The sequence below is a fragment of the Rhinichthys klamathensis genome, unplaced genomic scaffold (assembly GCF_029890125.1).
Source record: "Rhinichthys klamathensis goyatoka isolate OS25496 unplaced genomic scaffold, OSU_Roscu_1.1 h1tg000064l_1, whole genome shotgun sequence".
Lineage (NCBI taxonomy): Eukaryota > Metazoa > Chordata > Actinopteri > Cypriniformes > Leuciscidae > Rhinichthys > Rhinichthys klamathensis.
In genome coordinates, this window is record NW_026606607.1 from 4,687,062 (window position 1) to 4,699,550 (window position 12,489).

Sequence of the window (12,489 nt, forward strand, 5' to 3'; positions counted from 1 at the left end):
CGTAGCGCTCATATTTAAACCCGGTGGATTGGTCGTGCACAACAAAACGATAATCCCCATGTCTCAACAGGTTTAATCCAATAAAGACTGCGATTGCGTTGCTTTTGATCATTTAAATAACAAAAGCGCAATCTGAATTTGTGTTGTGAAGATTGGCAGCATAATCTTACTGTTCTCCATTAGATGAAGTGTTTTGAATACGTTGGCCTTCTGGGAGTTAGACGGGGCCTGAGCAACACCCTGCAACGAGGATTACTATAGCATAACAGTTCTATAACAGTATGGGCGCAAGTCATTTCAGTATGGCTGTCAACACCTATGTGTCTGCTGACATGACAAGCCCTTTAAACTGTGACGAGCATAAATCAAGAGGCCATTCTGAAACAACAGGGTCGTATTCTTCCCCTGTCGTGCTTGGACCTCCAGTCCCTGCATGGGGCACCATTCCAGGCCTGGCTGGAGCGGGGTGCGCCTGAGGAGTGCCATACGGAACCAGGCACCACACGTCTCCTCCATCAGTGTAAATTCTAAAACCTGCACAACAACGTTCAACAAGTCATCACAGCTTTAGTATACCTGTCACTGCTGTTCAGGGAGTGCACGATTGTTGCTATTCATTGTGCCCACAAGTCTCAAACACCCACCCGCTCCTACGCCCACTGCTGCCATGAAGATTGACTGCATGCTTTTTTTTTCTTTTTTTTTGATGACATTATTATTATTTTATTTCAGAAGAGAAATTGAAATGATCGTTTTTGAAAGTCAATTTAAAAGTGTAGTTTACAAAATGTGTAGGTTTGCAGAGTGGAAACATGGTGACAGAACAGATCTTCATTAGCCTACTCCAAAGACTGCTTCTCAAACACACATGATGTGTTTTCATGTTTTATGGGGACAAAATGTATATTGTACAAACTGTATATTCTCTCCCCTTACACTAACCCTACCCCTAAACCTACCCATCACAGACAACTTTCTGCATTCTTACATTTTCCAAAAAATATGACAGTATGATTTATAAGCTGTTTTCCTCATGAGGACCAAACAATATCCCCACAAGGACAAGGATTTTGGATACTGCCAACTTTTTGGTTTACCAGTCCACACACACACACACACACACACACACACACACACATTGGGTTTCCATGTTTTATGGGGACATTCCTGGGACAACGATTTTTATACTGTACAAACTGTATATTCTATCCCCCTGCACTAACCCCTAAACCTACCCATCACAGAAAACTTTCTGCTATTTTAGATTTTCAAAAAAGGATAATTATGTAGGCCTATGATTTATAAACTTGTTTCCTCATGGGAATAAAACAAAATCCAGAGGTCAACATTTACTGGTATTGCTATATTTGCTATATTACAGATAAGGTAGGGAATAATGTATGTATGTCCTCATATTGGGAGGACATACCTATATAGGGAGTATAGGGAATACCCTCCAACACACACACACACAAAATGTCCCGAGTAATTAAAGTGTTAAACAATAACCATTCCCATGATGTTCCATTTTAAACAAGGCACTGCATTATCATTATTCATTCAAGTTATTAACTTCAACAAGTTATTCAAGTAATTTCAATTTCATGTTAAAATAAACTTTTTTTTTTCAAGTTTTTGTAAAACTTTGCTCAACATGAAATATCCGTATATCTGACCTGTTCTCCGTAGGCTATATTTCAAGTTGACTGTAGAGGGTTTTACTCTGTCCTTTTATCTCCCCGTGAAACTCTTGAAACTGTGTCAGGCAGTTAAATTGAGCATGGAAAACACTTTGTGTTTGTTTATTTGTTGGTGTTTGTTTACGGGTGTGCGCAACCACATGAACTGATTCTATGTGTTCTCGTACCTCATTAAGCATTGACGCGAAGTTCCGAGTGAATGGACATCTGGGAGAAAAAACTTTAGAAACACAGATAGGCTACACATGTAAGTTACATGCTTAAAATCAAGCCACGGGAATTGAATTGGTCTATATGAACATGAGCATTGTATTGTGGAATATTTAACTCAATTTGATTTGTTCTTTTAAATTTGTTAATGAAAAGTGGGCTGCGATATTACCAAATTAGTAGCCCACTTTTTTGATGTCTAAGCAGATTGAAGACATAGCGATTACCAATAACTCATTCACGCAAATCATGTTGACTTTGACCAGAGATGACACGGCCTGCTCTTTGTGTGTGTACACCCGTCCTCTACCTCGAGACTCTCCGTCACTCCAGTTCTCTTAGAGGGCTGTTTTACTAAGACATTGTGAAGGCCACTGACAGTGTCTTCAGTGGAGGAGGTGAAGGCTGAACATCCCTCTCTGTTCTTGTGCACTGAGCTGACTGAGGTCAGTCTATCTCGGTACAATGGTGGGCCGGGCAGCTGTTGTGGCCCGACAAAAGGTTCAGTGCTGTTTACTTAGCAACGAATTAAAGACGCATGTGTTACAAACCTGCACATGCGGGATAAAAAAGCCTTGGAGAAAAATCTGCCATGCGAGATGAGTTTCAGGAAGTGCTGTTTTTCTTTTTCTCCATTAGATATGTCATTGCAACTCACATTTAGCCTACTTCAGAAGATTTTTAAATTTGCAATTAAAAATAAAGTAACAGTTTATGCTAAAGTAGGTCTATATTAGTAGACCATTAACAAACATTTTAGCATACTTTAAAAATATCTATTTTAAATGTAATATTTAAGAATCGCTCGGCATTGTGCAATGTCTACATGCGAAGTGTAACCCTCAAATGTTTTCAGTTTAAATTAGTGCTGTCATATATATATATATATATATATATATATATATATATATATATATATATATATATATATATATATATATATATATATATATATATATATATATATATATATATATATATATATATATATATATATATATGTATATTATGTGTGTGTGTGTGTGTGTTAAATCTGTATACAGTTTCTCTTAGCCTCTCTCTCTCGCTTCATTGAGGGTCTTTAACTGCTTTGGCTTCGCTTAGGAGAATGTCCTGGAAACGGAGATCAGGCGCCTTTCCAATTCTTGCCAAGTACTTAGAAGTCAACATCGTCTATCTTTGATTCACAGACGCATCCACGCTCCCAAGAGTTCACCCTTTGATCCCTTTCATTTTTTTTCTCCCTCCTGTTTCTACACCAGATCTGTTATGCGCTAAAATTCTTTGGTTTTCCATAGAAACATCTCCTTTCCCTGGGAATATTGATGTTTTCTTCCTCGCGGGGGTTATGATATGGTGAATCAGAATCTCAAAGCCACGGACAATGGCAGTATTCATGGTCACTTTTTGTCTTTGTCTGGTTTTGTCTTGTTGTTCAAACCCCTCGTTTCTCAAATGAATACAAATATTGTTTATTCTGTTGATGTCCACGTTCTAGTCACTTCAGCTGCTTTTCAACGTTTCAACTCTTTGTTGGAGCAGCAGGTTCTGTACACTGGAGAGAATATAGACTTGAAGGAGGCCTCTTTCTTTCTTTCTTTCTTTCTTTCCTTCTTTCTTTCTTTCTTTCTTTCTTTCTTTCTTTCTTTCTTTCTTTCTTTCTTTCTTTCTTTCTTTCTTTCTTTCTTTCTTTCTTTCTTTCTTTCATTTTTATTCTTTCTTTCGTTCTTTCTTTCGAAATGTATCCATGCACGTCAAAAAAAAAGTCCATCGTTAATTTTCCCTGTATGGAAAAATGTTTCACTTATATCAACAATGTGTTGCGGAATCATATTGTGACATGTGCGCGCGGAACGCTTAATTCCCCTCAGTAAGCCATGGCAAATTCATATGCTCTATGAATTAAAAAGAGCCCTTTTCCCGTCTTCTTTCTCTCCAGCATTGACATATCTGCTCCAGCACACTTTCACTCCCCATTGTCATCATGTCACCCCAACAATGTTCATCTCCTGGACACCAATTTTAGAGCTCTTTGATCTACCGAGTGAAAAGAACAAAGTTATGGAGAGAAGGGGCTTTTGTGTTCCGGCTTTTAGATGTTCTTAATATTACTGGACAATGTGGAAAACCAGATAATTGATGATTGATGTCATACAGTTTAAGAATTTTTCAGCGGAGTTTCAAATTATGCACATATGAAATGAACCAGCTGATGAAGACAGATACATGAGTAAAATAATACGAAGTCGCTGTAAAAGTAATTGTAAAGTCAAAATGAACTTTTATTGTTGCTAATTTGATACCGAAATCCAGAGATTCATCTGGTCCCCGTTGGCCAGCGTGTTTAATATGGACCATGCATTAATTCCGAGATGCGGCTTTTATGTGTCTAGTGTCAACTTTCATGGCTCTCTGTTTGAATTACATGAGCAATCATCAAGTAACCCTCCCTCCCCCCACCCTATCCACCTTCCCTCGCGCGCGCGCACTCCCTCTCTGCCTTTCTCTCTCTCAGTCCTTCTCACTATTCTTCAAACATGCATTTTAAATGTAATCTATTTTTAAATTAAGTATTAAAACATCAATAATTCACAACAACAATAATTTCTTTAAACATGACATACTCCAGTGAGGCTGTTTAAACGTCAGTGAACAACATTTAAGCTACATTGTTGTTATTTCACTGTCAAAAAAATTATAATTTCATGATTTATCACAACTTTTTCCTTTTTTCACATCAACTTAGATAATTAATGTGGTTCAGATAACATAATATTGTATTTTTTTATTAGTTAAACCAATCTATTTCGTTGTATTCTTCTTTTTTATTTCAATGAACTAAAAGTTTTAAGCCATCCAGGTAACTTATTTTTTTTAAGTTAAACCAACTATATGTTTTTATGATACTGACCAATAGTTTTTCGTGAAGCTCGGCTTTCAATCAAGTCATGTACTTGTTGCTAAATTTCCAAAAGGAGTCTAATTGGACATTAAGACGACCAAACATTATATATATATAATAATATATATATATATATATATATATATATATATATATATATATATATATATATATATATATATATATATATATTAATCTGCTTTCATAAATCATATCATGCTGCTTTATTTTAATTTAGGATTTTTAAGGGGACACCTCATTAAATGTTTCAGATAAGTCGGTTTACTTTTTGCTCCACAATTTTGATAATGCGGAAATAGGCTAAATAAAAAGCAAATTGTGATTAAGTCATTTGTCTTTTTTTATTTTTTACCTTCTTTAGGCTATATCGACTGGACTTTTTGATTTTAGCATAGTCCCCAAACTATAGACTATCAAATATGATTCAGATCCATATTATTACACTGCCATTTTTATATGCATTTTAATATAATTTGTTAGGCCTATATAACCCTAATGCCTCTTCACACACACACACACACACACACACACACATAAAAATAAATCCTTGTCGATGAGCACACTGTCTTAACATTGATTGAAAACAGAGAGCAGACACAAAAACGGTTTACAAACATCTAAGCCATTCACATCTACGGGATTCATTCTCAGTGCGAACATCCATCTGATGAAAAGGAGGTGTCAGGCCTGCGCAAGTCCTTTAGAAAGGCCGATTGTCATTTAGACAAACACTGGAGGACAACATAAAGGCAAAGGTCAAGTCCTTTTCCAGTTCAAGTGTGTGCTGATTCACCTACAGGTCGACGGGGCACCACTTTATTACATCTCCTCATGGTGAAAAAATTATCTATCTATCTATCTATCTATCTATCTATCTATCTATCTATCTATCTATCTATCTATCTATCTATCTATCTATCTATCTATCTATCTATCTATCTATCTATCTATCTATCTATCTATCTATCTATCTATCTATCTATCTATCTATGGGATGGCAATAAATAAGCAATGCGAATCTCCTCTAACCATCAATACTGAAAATTATGAACTGCAGTAATACCTTTTACACTTTGGTAAAATATGAATCAAATACACTGCACTTTTTTAATGGTTGCGTGCTTCCCTCTCGTTCAATTATAACTGTGAGGAGACAGACGGATTAAAGAAACAAGTAACACTAATTGCGCGGCAGGTAACGAGGAGGTCCAATCTCGCTTCCTCTCTCTCTATTGAGTTTGTGTCGTCTTAATGAATGACAGGTAGAGCTACTTCCTGCTTTCACACGTGCAAAAATAGGCCTCTCTCTGCTTGCAGCCATGGACCCTCACTGAGCTCGGGAAACAATTGATTTTAAGCATATACTTAATTATGTTCAAACGGAAATCGTCTTGAGTCCATCATAAAGATGCCTATATTATTCTTTGGTCTCCATCGTGCATCATGCAAGCAATACATTTTATGTGGTCAGCCATGAATGGTTCATCCTTTTTTTCTTTTTTTCAGAAAAAAATAATAGTTCTTACCTTGTCTCTTAGATCATTTTTATGCCAAAAAGTATTTTCTTTGGTACAGCCAGCGTCTGAATCTACACATTTTAACTAGCTGTTAACACTGATTCTGTGCAAAAAAATGGAGGAAATCTCAGACTATTCCTCAGCCCTGGTCTGTGGAGTTTCCTCAGCCACACAAAAGAGTATTATGAAAAATAGCCCAAGTCCAAAGAATGTCACAGTGGTCGACTTATTATTTAAATCTTTCATTATATGGGGTGAAAAAACAACAAAAAAAACGTATAGGAACTTTCCTTTTGATGAATTAACTCGTGCACAACGGGACAAGTCTCGCTAGACATAATTCTGCCCTTTTTATGATGTTTTGGGGATTTTAAAAGAAAGATCATCAGCTTTTGTGTGTCAGAATCAAGACGTTATAGATGCAGCATGAGGTAGCGGGAATGTTTTTGAAATGTCGGCTACAATTTTAATGTAACGTTTTGATATTTGTGATCAACTCTGTTTATGATTTTTCTTTCATATTAAAACAACGGTCAATGATTTTAATAATAATTATAATAACGTCCCTATGGTGTTATTTTCATGCAAAACTTGTATTATATATGTTTTTGTCAATTTGTAAACATGACTTCTTTGTTTTGGTGCTGTCAGGGGAAAAAAGATTTCGTAATAAAAAAGATTGGACGAGTTATTTCATTATACATCAGACAATGTTGCTACTGACACTCAACTGGAATTTCTTTCCTTCATCTACACCTTTAAATTTCCTCCAAGACAGACTTGAAAACGTGTCATTTGTCAAGTACAGAGAGCGCATGTATCGAGATAACTTGTCTTGTGTGTGTCTAATTGGAAAAGTCGATGTTGGAAGCCTGGCCACGCGTCTGTAGCTCTAAGAAAGAAAGAAAGAAAGAAAGAAAGAAAGAGAGAAAGAATGCCGGAGCGGAAATGAACTGCAGTTGAATGACACTTTACTTGCCGGTGATTAATATTGATCCACACCCCCTTCAAGCGTCGTGCTTTAACAACACGCAGGTGGCTGTTGACATTTCACTCGGAGACTCACCTCACATAAATAACGTACACTAAATAAATAAACAATGCACAAATTATTAATAATCAAAAATTATTAATATTCTGATGACCCCCCTCGTCATCAGAAACAACAATGCTTAATTGCAATAATAAAAAGACAATAAAAATTATACATGCTATATTGAAAAAAAGAATGAAAAAATAAAATATATATTAATGATCTTAATAAAAGGGAAATTTACGTATTTCAAAAATAAGATCTTTATTTTGCACGATTTCAGGATGTAGACTGATGTATATATATATATATATATATATATATATATATATATATATATATATATATATATTAAAATAAATAAATAAATTCTACAGTATATCATCTCAGGTCATGCGGAGCTCTTCTTTGTCCTCTCTGTCTGTGGGTCATTTGTTTCCGGGTTGTGTGCTGATACCTTCAGCAGGTCATATAGTCACTGTGACAGCACAGATATAATGCTGTTTAATAGACCGTGATGATGCAAAAGACATTAAAGTTAACAAAGATGTGTCAAACATTCACATAATGCTCCATATGTTCATTAGAGTGATCTCAGAGGGCCGTGGAACATTTCATTAATTTGTAATTTATGAATGTTTGGCAAATATTACAGGGTATGTAAATATGAGAGGCGTAATGTCTTTTCTGCGGGAGATGAAGAAATGACCCAAAGTCTGCGTTGCTGCTAGAGTGATCACACGAATTATTCCCCTGCTCAAACTGTGCTTTCACCATGCACAGCACATTTCCGAGCGTCGTGTGAAATAGTGCACATAAACCAATGACTTAAAACGTCACGTTGGCAGTGCGCATTTGCATGTCTGAAACATTTCAGGCTACTATGATGCATGATAGCTTGCCTCATCTATTTGCGCTTCTGTTTTTCGAAAACTCCTAGTCTAGATATGGCATTTTAAATTCTATTCTATTCTATTCTATTCTATTCTATTCTATTCTATTCTGTTGTATACTCTTTTTCACCTAGTTCATGCTCTCATTCCAGGCAGTTTGCTGCCCTATGCACTACTTTACCTTAAATGTAAATTGATCTGTTCATGGCGGGTGTCAGAGTTTGTGTGCGAAGGCGCTTCCTCGCACAGCAGAATTCTGAAACATGCCTCGTTCAGGTGCCAGAGGTCAATCTCCACTGTTACTCTCAGACGTCTGAAACCCGACACCTGCGGAAAGTTTCACAAAACCGATTCACAACCTGTTGCTGAGGCTGTATAATAATAATAATAATAATACAAAATAATAAATTAATAATACATATATAGCCTACACTAAAAAAAATGCTGCCCCTAAATTGAATACAATGAACTTGGATCTTTAAGTCATTTTCAATCAGATCAATTAAATTTATTAATTTATTTTTCTTCAGTGGTGATATATGCTTGTTTTCCAGAGGTTTATGTCGGGTTAGTGCAGATGTTCAAACGGAGGAATGTGACTGCGTGTCTTAGAAGCTGGTTACACACTCTTTAAGTACGCCTCTTTACTGACCATATACAATAACTAACCATTCTACCTCACCATTATACGCCGTGTGTTCAAGTGAGTAAAACAGATGAAACCAAAGATTTGCTTTTGCTGGGCAACGCTGTCTTCCGGGAACAGGGACTAAGTGTAATGCTAGTTTCATGACACGGAAGACGGGAAGAATAAATATTTGCAGTTCGACGTCTCCATTTTGCGGATATCTGGAGACAACACTTTCTTCTTCTGCCTTAAACTTTTATAGCTGAAAAACGTTCTCGCCTCCATTTCCCTTTCACAAACCACCTCATATGCTGCTGGTAATATGAAATATGAACCGCGAGATGATAAATTATATTTCAGAAATACTTAATCGCTGAAGGGCACATTCTGCAATTCATTATCATTTGCCCATGGTGATGATGTATGGCCCACTTAAATAAATCTGATACTCCCATAAAAAGGATTTCATTATTTTTACTTTTCATTATCATCATTACCCTATTGTAACGCACGCTTAATGCTGGAGCAGTTGCATTGATTGATGCCTCTTGTATCATCGTTTTAGAAGACTATACATGGCCTATTGCCAGCACAGCTTTGACCAGTCAGTTTAAGCATCTGGAGATTAAGGTGGACCATCCATAGGGATCACAGAAAATATGGAAATTCACTTAATTTAGTTACTTTTGTTTGCATTTCAGTGCCGGTCTGTGCGGTGATAGACATTGAATTAAACTGTAATATCTGCGAGTACTTTAAGGAAACCCAACTGAGTTAACAATGTTTACGATAGAGGTGGGATCATCAATAAAATGGGTTTAGCTGAACATATTGCGTGTATCCAGGTCTTGCAGACAAACAAACAAACAAACAAATAAATAAAGCCATTTTACCCGAAACTCATAACAAATCTTCTAGGCAAAAGTGAACTAAAACACGCTTGTGTTCTTTTTTCTTCTTCTTTTAAGTCACGTGAAACATGATGCGTTTTGTGGTGAATATGCATAAATACCAGAGATAAAATAACTGCAGGTAATACTTGGCAACTTACCTGAATGTCGTGACCCACAGAGTGCACATCTGGGTTTTGTATTGCATCTTAACTTGACTTGGACCTAATATATTTAGAGGAAAAATGCAACGTTTCCCTCATTTCAGCAGTCAAGCATTCTGCAAATGATCACCTTTCCAATGGCTTTAACGTATAAAGAATGCAGTGTTTTCTTGGATCCTTCTATTAAACGCATTGCCGTTGAATAAAACAGCAATGACATGTGCTTTCACTGACTAAATGTTTTTTAGTGGAAACGTGCACGATGCTCCCCACATAGCGCGCTGCTTTGCATGCATCTATCCTGTTCATGTGGCCCTTATAGACACTAATGTTTTAATAGCAAAGAGAAAGTCCTTGTTGCAGACTATACGAACAAATTAGAGAGAGAGAGATCAGAGATCAAAGGAAGCGAAATAAGCACGGGTCGCTCGACTCATTCATGCAGCTGCTTTGAGATTCAAGGCCAACAAGCGTATCTTACATTGAAAGAAGGTTCCCATTCAGAGTGCAGGTGCGAAAGTGCGGCACATTCTGCTACATTATTTGAAGGTTGTTAGAGATCAGTGTTCACTCTGCTAACTATAGGGGCTGATTCTCACTGGAGAAAAACTCCTTCATCCATGAAAGTACAATAACTCAGCGCCGACGAATAGATGATGGTGGTAATCTGACTATTTAGGCGCTTATTCAATCAGGCTACCCAATTTATTAGTCATTTCTCGCTATTTCTTTTCATTTAGTCTATGGCAGTTACATTTCTCTTCACCATTCCACCTCCAAAACGGTGCAGGAAGTGATGTCATAATGTGTTAAGTTCAAGTTTGTTTCACGTTGTTAAACTATCCTATTTTTATTCCTGTTGCTGCCAGGTCTGCAACGAGATTTCTCTTTTAGAGGAAACTTATGTTAGTGCAATATTAACTTGTTGCGTTTTCATATAAGGTAACACTATTTTACAGAGTCAGTTACATATGTTACATGTATTTAGTAGGAAAAACTATAAATTATGCACAATTACATGCAACTAATCCCAAACAAACCCTATAGTGAGTACATGTAGTTAATTATTATAACTCAGTACTTGTTTAATAACAGTGTAACAAAGATACCTTCAAATAAAGTGTAACCAAAAGATCTTTTTCATAACAGTGTTTGTGTTGTAATTAAATAAGAAACATGTATACATGTACAAAAAGTGTATTAGAATGGAAATACATGTGCTATTATACTGTAATTAAAAACTTGTCATGCACACTTTATTGCAAAACAAGTGGTGTATACTGGGATGGGGTACATTGCATTATCGCAGCATTATAGATGTACTCAAATTTGGCAAATGGTTGTACTTAATTTTAACTCATAAAGTGGCTTGCACATTGTTTATTAAAGTAATGTTCAATATAACACACTTGATGAATTACCTATTTGTAAGTCTTGGCTATACGTTGATTCAAGTTGAATTATAATTTCACCAATACCAAATCTTTATAACCCTTAGTGTACAACTTTTAGAAATCAAAACCTTTGCAAAGTTGAGCATTATAAAAACATCTAAACTTGACTGATTGATATTCAACTTAATAGACAAAGCAATGGATACAGTATAATTAACTGCAAAGTAACATAATTTAATGCAAAGTAACAATACGTATTAAACTATTTGAACAGTCAGTTGGTTTGTGTAGGCTTGAGTTGGAGGGGGCAAAGAGGTCTAAAAGTAGCCTATTCTGTTTTAACTTGCTTTGTGTTATTGACTAGTTTATATATTTATTTATTTGCCATTGCACCTGTCCTTTCATTTTGCATGCGAATTCCAGTCGGCCCTTGTCATGTAATTATGACATTAAATAGAGCGTTGAATGGTGTGGAGAGAACCGCTAATCCCCTATTAAAAGAGCTTTGTTAAATAATGCAGGACAGTTTCCGGAAGTGTGATTATCGCCTCAATTATTTCACAAAGAAATTATATTTCACACTCAAATGAGCTCTGGTTTGCATTTAACAAAGAAGATTTTTTTTTCTCCCTCCTGCTTCATTTAGAGAGGCAAGCTATTGCTTAATATAATAAGAATACGAATTCAGTTCGGCCAAGTCCACCATATTGTGAATAAACTATAATTGAACTTTTATCATGAGAATTGAAAAGGTTAAATGGATGTGTTTCATTTGTGTTTCACTTCACACTTGTAAGCGCTTCCTTTGTATTTGGAAGAGGTCAATTATTGTTATTATTATTATTATTATTGCCCTTGTAGCTTCTTTCAGGAGACGGCTGAGACTGTTATTTTGGAATGGTTATTCCTCGTATTTGAGACATTTACAATACGTTTCCCAAAACAGCTCGACACCGCTGGTTACAATATAGGCCTATAACTAACGAATGGTTGGCTTATTTGGAGAGAGACTAAGGAAAGCGCATTCGATACTATTCAAAAGCGGGAAACTTTTGAAAAGAAACATTTATTGTTCTGTTCCCTTTAATTGCAACTGTGACACGCGGACGAGCGCGCGCGCTCTCAGGCTCACCAGGA